This window comes from Telmatherina bonti, assembly GCF_933228915.1.
Source record: "Telmatherina bonti genome assembly, chromosome: 1".
Lineage (NCBI taxonomy): Eukaryota > Metazoa > Chordata > Actinopteri > Atheriniformes > Telmatherinidae > Telmatherina > Telmatherina bonti.
This window is the reverse complement of record NC_136619.1, coordinates 7,364,065-7,378,843: the sequence shown is the minus strand read 5'-3', so window position 1 is coordinate 7,378,843 and position 14,779 is coordinate 7,364,065.

Here is a 14,779-nt window from a genome sequence, read left to right as displayed (position 1 = left end):
AAAAAAAAGAGGTATCTCTACACTTCACCTGAAAGGGGGGAAGGACAGAGATGCGACAAAAAAACACACCTCTAAACAAACAAAAAAAAAAACAAAACACAAACCAGGACAATCACAACATAGGAAAACACATCGGGGAAGGGGGGGAATCCCAGGCACAGCCAAATGAGGTTGCAGCCAATCGGTGTGTCAATCCAATTCGCTGTGTGTGAGTGGAGGAAGTTGCAAGGTCTGAAGACGACGATGAGAAATGGGTGAGTGTGTTTGTAGCAGCAAGTGTGAGTGTGTGTGCATGTGTGCGTTCAATGAGTGAGTCTGTGAACTTTTCCCAGTTCATCTCCAGTCTCTGACGCCTGTAGATGGAACGGTGCGGCCGTGGAGAGGTGAGTCAGTCCGATCCATAGGCCTGTGATGGGAGTGGGGGACGGTCAGTTTCCACAAAGCCAAGCTGACCGCTTCATCACGTTATTTCCCATTCTGCCGATGAGCTCCGGAACCGCAACCAGCCTGCCACTTCGTGCCAGATAGGCATCCGGTTTATGGTTCAGCTCAATCAACGCTTGAGTGCTAATTGCTTGGCATAGTCCATCACAGCTCTTCCAAAATTTGCAACACACCAGGAAACAGCACACACTAAACAGCAAAAACCCATATCATAAATCATAATTCTCATAATCCAATTGTGTAGACATCTTTCACATCCTTCACAGAAAGAAGCAACAAACACATGACCTTCCAGTCTATCACGTATCCAGCCACATGCAGTCCGCCAGGATATGCAGTCACTCCTTTGACTATTCTTTGGGTGGCAAAAGGATACGCAGGCTCCCCTTTACCTGTTCTTCTGGTGGCAAAGATTTGAGCAATCGAATTGAGACACCAGGTCCATGGACTTTAAATTCTCAAGGAAATGCAACCAGGCTCAGATAGATAGACTGACAGTAGAGAAGAAGCAGCAGGGCAGAGTCGGAGCGGGAGGGAAAGAAAAGAGTCCATGTTCTTCAAGAGTAGAAAGAGAAAAAATAGCATGAGCTCTAATTGCTCTTTAATTTGGAATAAAAGTTAAAACCGCTTTAAGGTGATGAAAAATGACCATGTAAACATCTTGTAATGGGCAGGGACCCAAAAGCAGCACCATAGATTTAAACAGGTAAACAGTTCCTGAAAGCAGCACAAGAGATCCAGGCAAATTAACAGTGTTTATTAGATTCACCTTGAGTTGAATGTTTAGTGTTTAACTCTGGTTTTCAGCATGCCAAACAGAGTAATATCCTCCAGGCCAACTGAGCAGGCAAGAAGCAAAAGTGGTGTCAGAGAAAACAGGACAGAAATCCGGTAGACTCTCGGGTGTAGGTTCCAAGGGCGAGACAAAGAGCGGTAGTCGGGGGCAGATCAGATCGGTAGCAGACAGGCAGTTCCAGAAAGAGTGATGGAAGGTCAGGCATGATAATCTGGCAATGAGGGAGTGATGGAGGTTGCGTATATACAGGCTAAACTGATGATGATAAGGTGGCTGTGGCAGTTGAGGGCAGTAAACCCTCTGGGGACCAAGGATGTTTTAAAGAAATAAACCTGACTTTTTGTTTTAGTTTAAATGCTAATAAACTCCACCTTTCAATGCCCCATGATGTTCTAAACCTTGTTTTTTTTATTTTATTTTTTTTATTTTGAACTGAAATATCATAAACTGCTATATAAATGAGGCTCCTTTGCTTATTATAATTATAAAGTATTATAATTTTGAAGCATGACTAGAGGTACTGAAGGGGAGAGAAGCACCGGAGCTGTCAGCTGCACACACTGTATCTGTTACCACGTTATCATCTGTTACGACGCCGTCGTGTTGTTTATGTTGAAATAAACTACTTAAGTAATCCAAATGTTTGTTTGAGCAATTACGCATGGTATGCGTGCGTAAAAGCTGTTGTTTTCATCATTTATCGGCCTTGTAAATACAGAAGGCAGCTATCCGACTGCTTATGACATCGATGCAGAGTGATTGACACTGTTTGGAGGCGTTTCCTGAGACATCATCGGCTCTGATTGGACAAACACGTGTCATGCGCCAAAGACAAAGGCTCTGATTGGAACACCTATTTTGACACAACACTGTATCACTTATGAATGGGCTGCACTGATCCCGGAACTACCGTCTGAAAGCCCGGAGTCTCCCGATTAAGAGGGGGAAAAAAGTAAGTTAATATCTTTTATGGTTCGAAAGCTATGCTGGATTAAACACAACATGGTCCCTGGCATCGCCGACGATGCATGAGTGTTAACTGATGAAGGGTGGCTTAGCAGCAAAACAGAAAGAAGCAGGGCTAATTGTGGAACATCTAATTCCAAATGAAAATGACAATTCGGAATAAAACTTACTTCTGAAGTGCATGACTTGTTTATCCCCATTTTAATTCCAAACTGATTCATTCCTCTATCATGTAAAAAGTTAATTCCAGTTGTTCCACATGCTCGTTCCTTTGTCCTGTCGCAATGACGTACATATTCTACTGGTCTCTTGCTTCCTGTCTTTGGTACTCTACTTCCTTCTCCTCCTCAGCTGCTGAAGAGAAGGGAAGTGGTATTCTCACATCAAACAGCTGCACCTTCAAACTTATGATCGAATTCGAAGCTAAATAGGTTCTTGTTATTCATACCTGTCAAGTATCCCATTTTGGCCGGGGAACTGCCGATTGTTACCCGTCTTTCCTGAACTTTTCCCACAGCTTTATTAAACTACTATGAGGAGACAAACCCTTGCTCCTGTGAAGAATAAACATGCGGCAGCCATATAACTTCCATTTCCCACATGCACAGCATCTGTCTGGTGGACGTAAGTACTATGCTTCACTCAACCCCCTTTCCACCTAAAGTGGAATAAAAGGCTTTTGGGAATAGCTATTTTCCTGTCAACACAAAGGGGAATAATTTCAATTGGATTCATTTGATTTCAAATAATTAACTCTGAATTAAAGAAATCATGTAACTGTAGCCACTGTGAAGTGAACATAGCCAGGAAGAAACCGCACACAGTTTAATGTGTGAATATTCACTGAAAGACTTCCCACTCAGTCATTTAAACCTGAATAAAGTTTCCAAATGCTCCCATAAAGCAGATGGCATTACAAGCGTGGAACTGCTTAGGAATGATCCTACTGACTTAGCAGACACTCTCCTGTAAAAGTCCTGTACTCATAATATTAATTAATGGTCATAAAGCTTGAGGTGGAATACGCATTTTGGAATGCAAGTACTACAGACCCAAGACAGAGCCTATCATGATCACGTCATTGTTCTGGTTCCAAAAGAATATTTTTGTGGCATAGCTGCTCCCTCACTTCTAAATCTAAGTTACAGGTGAGCAAAATTAATCTGGAACCAGGTGAACATCTAAGTTTACCCCACTTACTCCCACAAGCCAGAAGTCCTACAATGACCCATCATAACTTTGCGTAAAGAAGTCAAATCCTTTGTTGTATTTTTCACACCATACAGCATGCGTCTCTTGTGATCAGACGTTTTGAAGTCCTTGTAAGTTCACACCACATGACTGCTGGCAATGAAGGATTACACTCTCCTTCTGACTCATCTCCATCAAATAGTTCCAACTGCCATGCAGACGAGTGTCTCTTTAATCATTAACGCTGTGCGATACAAGTAGCTCCTGGTGAGTCAGTCAGTTGTCGAGGAGAAGCAGCGGTTTCCTCCCCTCTCTCAGCTCTGTCACCATGGTTACTCACTGAAAACATCAGAGATGAAAATTCAGAAGTTTTCTAAGCAGAATGTAGTTGTTTTTTTTTAAATCATGTTCTCTATCATTTCTTAGGCAAGATTTTCAAACTTCTTATTCAGGGTTCCCGTGTCATGGCCCCCAAGCCTACTGCTTGTACTCTCATTTATCTTCTTACTTACAGCTTATCCAACACAGAAAGTTCCAGAAGATCAAATCTTTAGTCAGTCGCTGAGCTGTGTCCATGAGTTTCACAAATGATGTCTTTAAAGAGTTCACACAAAGCGATAGGTGCCGTTATGATAAAAGTCCCATTTACCTCAGATCTGGGACATTTTATCAATAAATGTCAACATTTTCAACAACATGAAAATGAGACTTATGTTGTAACGTGGAGCTGGTTTTAGTTGCTCTCTAACCTGAGAACACGACTGACGTTGGTAAGCTTTATATTTTCTTAATGTTTTTTCCCTTTTGGTATGTTTCATATTTATCTTGAACATGAACATAATTTTAGGAGGACACAGGGGACATGTCCCCTGCACTTTTTCCATCCAAAAACAATGTTTAGTTATTTATAGTAAACAGAGACATGTCAAGCACTAGTTGCCAAGCGGAAAACGACTCAAGCTGAAGCCTGTTTCCTTTAGTTGAGCCTGGCCACCAGTTCCTCTGTTGGCTCTGCTGTTTCTTCTGTGATTAGCTGTCCCTCCTGTCACTCCACCTTCCTTTTACACCGGTAAGCTGAGCTAGTCTGCGGTCAGAAGTCCTTGTTAATATCCTACAGCAAATTGGGTGTTAGTTCTGCCTGGGTTGCGTCAGCTGGAAGGATTGTAATATCAGACGCTTAATTTACAATAATGTTTAAATTGGTGTGCATGTGCGTATTTGTTTGGTAATCCGGTGCAGCCAGGGTGTCATACAAAGAAAAGTGGACATAAGAGACTTCTTTAAAAGTCAAAGTGTAAATGCTGCAACACCTTCACTGCCTCCATAAAGAAGCATGTCCACTTTAAGATCCTCATCATCATCAACAAAGCTCACAAAAATCTTGCAAGGTGTATTATTTTATTGGAAGTGCTGATAAATAAAATGTACTGTTATTATCAGTGTTGTTAAAAAGGGAAAATACAACATATACAAATGTGATTTTATACATCCAAACTGATTATTATTGTGACACTGAGTTTTTCATCAAAATGCAGGATTGTTGCACTTCAAATTTTCCCACTGTTAATGTCACGCATCAATATTTTTTGACAGGTGACGGATGATGGAGATGCCAAAGAAAGTAAAAAGATTTAGTTGAAAAATAGTCAAATTGGTTTGAATATGACTATAAAGTTGGAGCAGAATTGTCTAATGTTTTGCTACATTCTTCACAACCAGCTAAACAAAAAGGGAACATTAAGTTTAAAACTAGCAACAAAAAACTAGAAGAACTAAAATAAAATCATGAGCTGAAAGATTTGTTTTCATGAAAAGAACTCTCCACTTCTGATGTCAAAATTTCCTCCTTGATCTTAACATAGATTTAAGTTATTTTCATTACCCTTCCTAATGTGACCTTTACAGTTGTGTATCTTTAGAATAGGAAACAATGAAATGTGTCATTTATAATATTTGTGGAAGGTAAAGTAACTTTGGGCAGAAATTAAAGTATTTACTATTCTGCATCATGTGCTGTTTACTTTTTCCGTTTATCTTTTTTAAATCAAACATTAAGTGATTATTTTAAATTTATTTTGAGTTCAATATTGCATGTAATTTGAGGTTATCAAAATAAATATATTACTCATGCAATATTTAGCATAATATTAATTATTATTTTATTTGAATTCAAATAGTAAATTATTTTAAAACCTTCCGAAACATTAAATCAGCAACAAACACATTTAAACCGAACAACCACAAAATAAAATATGATAACAGGAAGAGACAGCAAAAAGAGTCTGTGAGATTTATTTACACTTTATAAATATTCTATATTGTTTGGCTGTTTGAAAGTCTGCAGACAGGTATGTTTTACTATCTTGACACAGTTTCTGTTTCCACATTATTATAGATATTTAAAATATTTGTTGGCAATTTAGAGGAGGTGTTTCACTGTTCAGTGTGCCATCTTCGCAACTTAGGGGGGGGGGAGTTGTTTTCTTGTAACTTTCCTCAAAAATGATCGTCTTTTGTAATATTTTTTTTCCCAAATAATTTTTATGGACATTTAAACTGTGTTCCAAATGATTTCACACCCAGTCAATCCAATCGGGACCTGAAGGGTTAAATTTGGGCAAATTTAGGTAAGGGTCCTACATGGGTTTCCATTGTGGCCCATCTTTGTCTAAATGGGATTTTAGTTTGTTCTGACTGGGTTTTCTGCTGGGACCCAGTTTAGGCCCCATGTATCTAGCACACATACATTCTCCATGTCCACCTTGCTCATCTACATCCCTCATGGGGCGGATAAAACCCACATAGGATTCACATAAAGCACCCATGTAACTGAATCCACATGGGACATTGTAAAGGTAGCAATGCTCGCATAGCCTGGACTTAACTCTTAAGGGTCCCACATGGACATGCTGCCTGGATCCCCGTGGGCTATTTTTGTTGATTTCTCCCAAATATTCAATGTAAATGACAGCAAAAATATTTTTAGTCATGAGGAACTACATAACCTTATTATAATCTGGATTTATAAAACAAAACTATCAATGATTAAAGCAGTATTTTGTTTTATTTTTGCAATCTGCTCAACTGTTTCAGAATATTTAATGTGCTGTAAAGAAAATGTAAACCTGTTGTTCTCTTGCATTAGGCAGGAAATCATCCCCCCCCCATACCCCCTCCCCCAAAACACACACACACACACGCAAAAGAGCCATTATTCCAGGCCAAACCACCGCTTTGCAGACATGGCAGCCCTGTTGGGACATTCTGCAACCCTCTAGAACTCCATCTGGAACATCCATTGTAGCACAGCATTGATCAGTGAACGAAACTAATTGAAAATGAGTCTTCATGTATTCCTGAGTCCACTGCAAACATTTTTCTGGGAGAGAATTTTTTTAAAGATGACCTAAAGGCAGCTTCATGTACAACTACAGCATCTGCAGCATCCTGTATGGCGAGGTTCTCAGGATTCCAGAGACACCAGCAGCCTCACATACCTGCTGCTCATCAGTGGTTTTAATACCAGCTGTTCTCTCACTGCGATGATTTTTCCTGATGAAGACTGTATTGAGTCTTTTTCTGTATTAGCTGTTTGCTCTGTAATTACACACATTTAAACAGTGAGATCATCACTTTCATGAAATTCTTTTTACAAGGCAATTAACTATTTCACTCTCGTAATTTACAGAACAATCCTTCTTTTCCCCTGCATGGACAATTGGGACTCTCTTAGTAATGCAGAGCAACTTCTTTCAGAAGTTTTCCTTTAATTAAACTCACCTGAAAAAGAAAATATCAAACCTGTCTGAGACTGTTATCAGTGTAACTAACAGGAGAAACAACACAAGATAAAGCAAAATAACCGAAACACAAATGTTTCGTTAACTGAATTCCTACAAGCAGAATCTCATGGAAGTCAGCTATGACTAACCAATTAATTACACTACAAAAAATAGAATTAAGAAAACTATTAAGCAATAAAAGTCATTTTTTAAAGTAGATTTCTTTTATTTGAGACATTCCTGATGTCAGAATTTACTAACTACGTTTTTTAGGCAGGATTTTCACAACACTGCTTCATGCCTCTCAGATCCTGCTGAGCCTGGACGGCTTGGCCTGCGGAGCCACGATCCTGCATGTTTTCAATGCTTCCCTGCTTACCTGACTCTAGTTAATGAGTCATTGTGCAGAAATTCATAGGCTGTTGGATCCATTTAATTCGAGTCTGGTGTGTTGGTTCAGGAAAACATTACAAACCTGCAGGACAGCAACCGTTGAGGACTGACACTGTACTCTACTGCTGCAGCATGTTTTTATTTCAATTTTTTTTATGTCAAATTAAAATGTTAATCCAATTCCTCTACATGGCAAGGTAAAATTGCTCTATAGTCATCCTCTTTTATATAGGTAAAGCTTTAATTCTGTTTTCCATCCATTTTCTTAACCATTTAGTCCAATTCCGGGTCATGGCAAGCTGGAGCCAATCCCAGCAATCACTGGGCGATAGACAGGTACACCTGGACAGGTTACCAGTTCATATAGAGCAGAACACAGAGAGACAAACAACTTTACACAATTTAGAGGAACCAATTAACCTAACAGGCATGTCTTTGGATGGTGGGAAGAAGCCCTCATACTTCCATGCATCTTTTGCGTCACTCTGGTTGATGAGTCTGTTAATCCACTTGTGGGCTGTGCTGAGATCAGATTGTATTTCTGTGTTTTGACAATATACCGATAGTGGTATTGAACAACTACAATGTTGTCTGAAAACACCAGAAGAAATAGAATAATGAAATCAAACAGTTCTTTGCTGTTCTCCTCAACTTCTGTGTCTCCTTTCGCTGGTTGTGTGTCAGTCATATAATTCACCACTGCTCCACAGTTTCCAGTGGAATTGCTCTTTTTTTATGTGGTCAACCGACGGAGGAGGCAGCTGTTCGTCATCTAATGATGCGTTACACCCGGATCATCTTAAAGACTCCCTTTGGGTGGAGAATGCTTAGAAATATTTCTTTGGTTCAATTTACTTTCACACTGGACTTTCCTCAAGCAGATACGTTTCCTGGACAATGCCACAGTCATGACAAATGGTCCATAAGGACTAAACAACCACTGATCGAGAAGAAAAAATAAAACATGGAGAGGAAGAACACCTTGGTCAATGATCAGTCACAGTCAAAATTAGAAATCCTTCTCCTGGTTTTCAATTATGAATGCATGTTCACACTACTCCAAACAAGCCGTACTGTTTGTTAAAAGTTAGAACTAGGGTCCATTTAATTTCTTGGTTGCCAGCCATTGCTGTAGTAGAGCACCCCATGCTGCTGGTGTTTTAGAGCATTTTAGCTCATCTTTAAGGACTGCAAAATTTTGACTTTCCAGGACAGCAGATGAAGAGGGCTGATTGGGCCTGGTGCGTGCATCAGAGCGTCCTCGGCATGCACATTCGAGAGCATTCTGAGTGTGTCGAGCTTATACAGAAACTGGGATCTTTTGTCATCTTTGGCAGTGAATGTTTGGATTCAGAAAGATGACAAAATATGTCTTTGGCGGCCAGAGAGTTAAAGTTGGCTAAATGGCACCAATAGATGCTCTAAAGATTCACATTTTTACTATTCATTTCAAGAATTTGCTCCCAAGGAAAACTTTTTGCCCTTCCTGGAGATTTCATTGTCTTTATTTATGGTGGAGACAAAAAATGTGGCTTGGCTGACACAATTTTATGTGCGTTTGAAAATAGCAATTCATTTTACTCCTTTTGAATAGCAGAACACATCAAGTGTTCATGTCTGTTCATCTATCCATCCATCTGTCTGTCTACCCATCTGTCTGTCCATCCATCTATCCATCCATCCATCCATCCATTTATCCATCCATCCATCCATCCATCCATATATCCATCCATCCATCCATCCATCTGCCACTGATCCCAGGTTGGGTCACAGGGTCAGCAGCTGAAGCCCAAACTTCCCTTTCCAGGTAAATTGTTCCAAGTATTTCTGGGAATGACTGTTCCATGTTTAAAAGATTTAGAAAAAAATAGTTGAAAAATACTCACAGCCAAGTCATTTTGCTTTACTCAGAAACTTTCTAATGAAGGTGCTACAGTTTGCCAGGGTTTCAAGGTTGTGCCCTTGGGTTTTCATGCGACTGAAGAGAGCTGAGGGAGAACAACAGAGAGATGTAGGCTAAGAGAGAGGAAAGCGGAAGAAGCACAAAGTAATGAGCATAAGAAAAACAGCGCTGAGATGAAAAGACCATTTTCCATGTTTTATTCATATATCTTGTTTTTAGCCTGTCGGCTGCCATTAGCTGCTGTGCATACACATCAGTATTTGTAAGAGCTTTCTCATTTTTCCTCAACAAAAAAAGTTCAGCTGAATGGCTCTTGGTGGGACAAATTGTTTGGATCCTGGATAGAGGCACCGTTGATCAGCTGATTATTGGAGTATTTTACATATTTTAAATGTAATCATAAAAACAGAGTTATCATTTTATCTCTTATTTGGAAGTCAGGAAAACATAAAGGAAGGCTCAAAACGAATAACGACCACTCACTTTTGTAGGCATCATCCCTAGAGGTTGAAGTCTGGCCAAGTTGAAGGACAGAAGGACAAAATTACTTAAAATATTCAATAATTGTTGTCTGCAGTGGACATAAATTCTTAACCTTGGCTTAGTGGCGGCCATGGCCAACCTGCGCTATCCTGTGTTTTTGAACTTCTGTATTTATCAGCTTTGACGTTTATTCACTAAGAATTTAAAACCCTGAAATTAAAATGAGTTTAAATGAAGTCAGCACTGGCATTTCTACACACTGGGTTTTAAAGCTTCGTGGGGAACAAGTTTATATCCTCCTGAATGTCATTTAAACTACGCAGCTTGCTCACTTTGGCTTCGCTCACACTGCAGGTGTAAATGCGCAATTCTGTTGGCTTTTGTTCTTTCATGTTTTCCAGGTTTTCCACTGCTTGTTTCCCGACTGTGTGAACAGTCCACGGCCCTGAAGTGACCTGTGTGCCCAAAGGATGCCGTGGAACACATAGCATGCTTTGTTTATGAATGCATATTTGGGATGCTACACTTGTTGTGTATTTTCTGAAGCATTTCTGTAACTTGAGAGTTATGCAAGGTGACAGAACTATGATCTAATATTGTCTGTTGTGTACATTCAAAATTCAAAGATTAAAAACATTTCTGGTATGTTTTGCTGAGGTAGACTATTGACTTAATGTTGTTATTGTTAGTGTGGTACTTAGTGTTGGTGACACTGAGTCTAGTTGCTTTGAGTCCGAGTGCTGGTAAAATCGGAAGTGCTCACAGCCAACTTAGTAAATGTTGCAAGAAGCAAGCTTAGAATTGTCTTGAAGTACAATCACACACAACTGGCTTCCATATGTAATGATGGCTCTCCAAATGTACAATGGCACTGGGATTAGCACCAACGATTCACACCAAGACAGGTGCCAGTTCGAGCCCGGCTGGGGAGAGGTTTGTATGTTCTCCCTGTGTATGTGTGGGTTCTTTCTACATACTCTGGTTTCTTCCTGCTGTTCCAAGATAATATGTTAGGTTAATTACTGATCACTTCCCAGATGTAAGTTGCTTTAGATAAGAGTGTCTGACTGTAGTAGAAATCTTACTGTGTAAAATGAGCAAAATACATAAAAATATACAGTCAACTAGTCATTAACCAAAGTATAATACTAATGATAACAAGAACATCCTTGGTTGACTACATGCTGCTTAGTTCAAGTGCCAGGACACAGTAATATATCTTATCAAGATATTTATTCATTCATTTTCTATCCCCCTTTTAGCAGGCAAGAGGCAGGTACACCCAGGGCAGCTCACCAGTCCATCGCAGGGCCTATAACACACAGAAACAAACAACTGTTCACACTCACATTCAGTCCTTTGGAGAATTTAGAAAAAAACAATTAACTAAACACGCTTGTCTAGATGGTAGGAAGAAGCCAGAGTACCTGGAGAACCCACACATAACCAGTTTGAAATCATAAGAGACCAAAATCTACATAAATAGTTTAATTTTTAACTCATATTCAGGCAGATTAAGTACAGAATAAATTTTTTTTCCTCTACTATTAAAACACCCTCAGATTAAAAAAAGTAAAATTGGATCCAGCTGGTATCAGCTTTCATTGAAACATAACGGGAAAAAAATTAAAATGCTATCTGTAAAAATGAAATTGTGACCGAGTTTAATCCAGCAGCAGACTGCAACTGCAGCTAAATGCCTCCTGAGGCAGGAGACGGTCAGTTTACTACTTCATCAAAACTACCCAGTGACTTTGTGTCAGATATCACAATGACATATGGAGCAATATGAGCATCTTTTCCAAAACTTTATGGGTGCATACTTGTCACCCCCCCAGAAACATTAATAAGAACAGCCCGATCGAGATGCAAAGTGCATCAAAATAAAATCAGAAATACTTTTACCTCTATTTAGCTACAAAATAAACTATTTTAACTCTTGATCATAAACTCAGTATAAAACAAGAAAACAAAGATACAATCTTGCAAACAATGAAAGTATTTTAAAAAAAATATTTATTATTATTATGCTTACAAAGGTACACCAGAGGTGGTGGTTTGCCCATCCTAATCCATTTCCTATTAGATGAATTTAAATGGCAGAATTTTTTTCTTTTCAGCTGAAAAACCTCCTTTTTTTTTACTAGACTGGGTAAAATTCTGTTCAGACTTTGCGACACAAATGAAAAAGATCTTTTAAATTATGTATCATACTTTCAGTCAAAAAAGTCTGAAAGAGAAGATGTACAAGCTACCGTATTTTTCTTCCACAACATTTTCATCTACCTGATACATAAGCTTCAAACACATAAAATCTGAAAGCTTTAAAAAGCTTTCATCACTGTTTCCCAGCTGACTGGGTTACTGGGCCAAAAATATGGCAACTCATTGACAAGAAACTTTGTTGCTGTAGACTGATAGCTAAGCTAAGCTAACAGCTGCTATCTCTGTAGCAAGATCTTCATATTAAATGCTGAAAAAAAGCATTTGTTACACAAGGTGTCTCCTCAGATTGACTCTAATTACTTCATTTTCAAACCCAGTTAGCAGTGGCCAAAGCTAGCTCTCATAACTCACCTGATACCAATCAACTTGATTTAACTTAATGCTAAAAAAAACACTGAATATGAAATTAAACACAAAAACATCAAATCAAATCAAATCAAATCAAAGATACTTTATTCATCCCCAAGGGGAAATTCAGGCCAGCTCGTCCAAGGTCAGACATACAGAAATGTAACATTATTGACAAAAGAGTAATACAGAACCCAGCTTTAGCTTAGGCCATGCAGCTAGCACGAAAAATGAACACTGTACAAACAGGAACTTGCAGTCCGCATCCAGTTCGCCCCCCTGATCACTGAAAGCATGTCTAACAACATTCTTCTTCTTTTGGCATCAATAGAAGAAATATTTGGGTCTTCTTTCTCATTGTCACACTGAACTGCAGAGCATACGGACGCATATCCAACAACCTGAACGAGTCGCTCTAGCACCAGATACCGGTGAAGGTACGCAATAAGCTGGCAACAGGAGTTTGATTGTGATGAAGCACATCTGTAAACTACAGTGTATCAACCATCTGAAATGAGTTTTGGTCATTTTTCAGTCACAGTACCGTTTACTGAACCCAGAATACACTTTGCTTTGTGTTCCACTTTCTGTTTTAGGTCCTCTTAAAGTGGACCATGACCTGCATTTGTAGGTGGGCTGAATCCACTTCACTGCTGGAAAACAGTTTATTTGCATGTTCACACAATTCCCCAAACAAAATGGACTTTCCGGGTGAAGAAACCAGAATTTGAATAAAAACACTGTTTTGTGAATCTGTCCTTAATTTAATAAGTCAACAGATGAAACGCTGAGTGAAATAAAGTTTCCATGCAAACAGATTTGCCAGAGGGCAGAAAGTACAAAGCCTTGCAGACACATAACCCATTCACTCTGAAGAAGGAAGACACATTCATACGTTAGGTTTAGATTAATTTTAATAAGTTATGTAGATCATTATTAAGTTATGTAAATGGTATCAGTTTTACCTGATTTTTGTTTCAATTTATAACAAAATTGCTACCAATAAAGAGCCTAAATTAGCTAAACAAGTGTGAAAGTGGTGCTCATCATACTGTGTACAGAATCATCAGTGTTTTTTTTCTCTTTTGATAAACTTTCTGTCTGCTTGCTCTGATCTTTCGGCATTTTGACGTTAAACTATCCTGCTCCATCTTGTGTTTTTACAATACTCAACAAATCTTTTGAGGTATTTCCTCAAAACCCTGTCTTGTCTGATCACTTCTTGTTAACCTTTGAATTCACTTTATTTGATTACTCACTGACCAAAAATAAATTCTACTATAGTAGATGTTTATCAGACAATAATATTACAAAATTTAAACAATCAATTGAATCAATTTTTTCACATCTACCATGTGTTAGCATGACTGAGAGTCCCCCTTTAAGCCTTACTCCTGCTCAGGTTGATCAACATGCTGATACTATAACAGCTTCAATGCGTACAACCTTGGATAATGTTGCTCCCCTAAAGAAGAAGAAATTAGGTAAGATTATGAAGGCTCCCTGGTTTAATTCCCAGCTTCGAGCTCTAAAACAGGCATCAAGGCGTTTGGAAAACAGATGGCGTTCATCAGGACTAGAGGAGTCTCACTTAACCTGGAAAGAAAGTTTAAGTGTATACAAAAAAGCCTTACGTACGGCAAGAACAGCTTATTATTCATCATTGATAGAGGAAAACAAAAACAACCCTCGGTTTCTTTTCAGCACTGTAGCTAGGCTTACTAGGAGTCGGAGCGCTGTGGAGCCATGTATTCCTTTCTCGCTTAGCTGTGATGATTTCATGTATTTTTTCAGGAATAAAATTGACACTATTAGAGATCAAATCCACAATATTCTTACTTCTACTTATAATGTTGAGCCTGTTGTGGTCTCCGAAGCATCCTTAGAACCAGGATCTGACTTGTGTCTAAATAGTTTCTGTCCTGTCCAACCCTCTGAATTAACTAAAATAATAGCTTCATCTAAACCATCCACCTGTATCTTAGATCCTCTCCCAACGAGCCTCTTTAAGGACATTTTCCCTTTAATTAATACATCACTACTAAATCTTATCAATATGTCTTTAGTGACAGGATATGTACCACAATCATTTAAAACTGCTGTAATCAAGCCTTTACTTAAAAAGCAATCTCTGGATCCAGAGGTGATAGCAAATTATAGACCTATATCTAACCTCCCGTTTATGTCCAAAATTCTGGAGAAAATAGTTTCCGCTCAGCTACATGCCCACCTGAGCAGAAATAATTT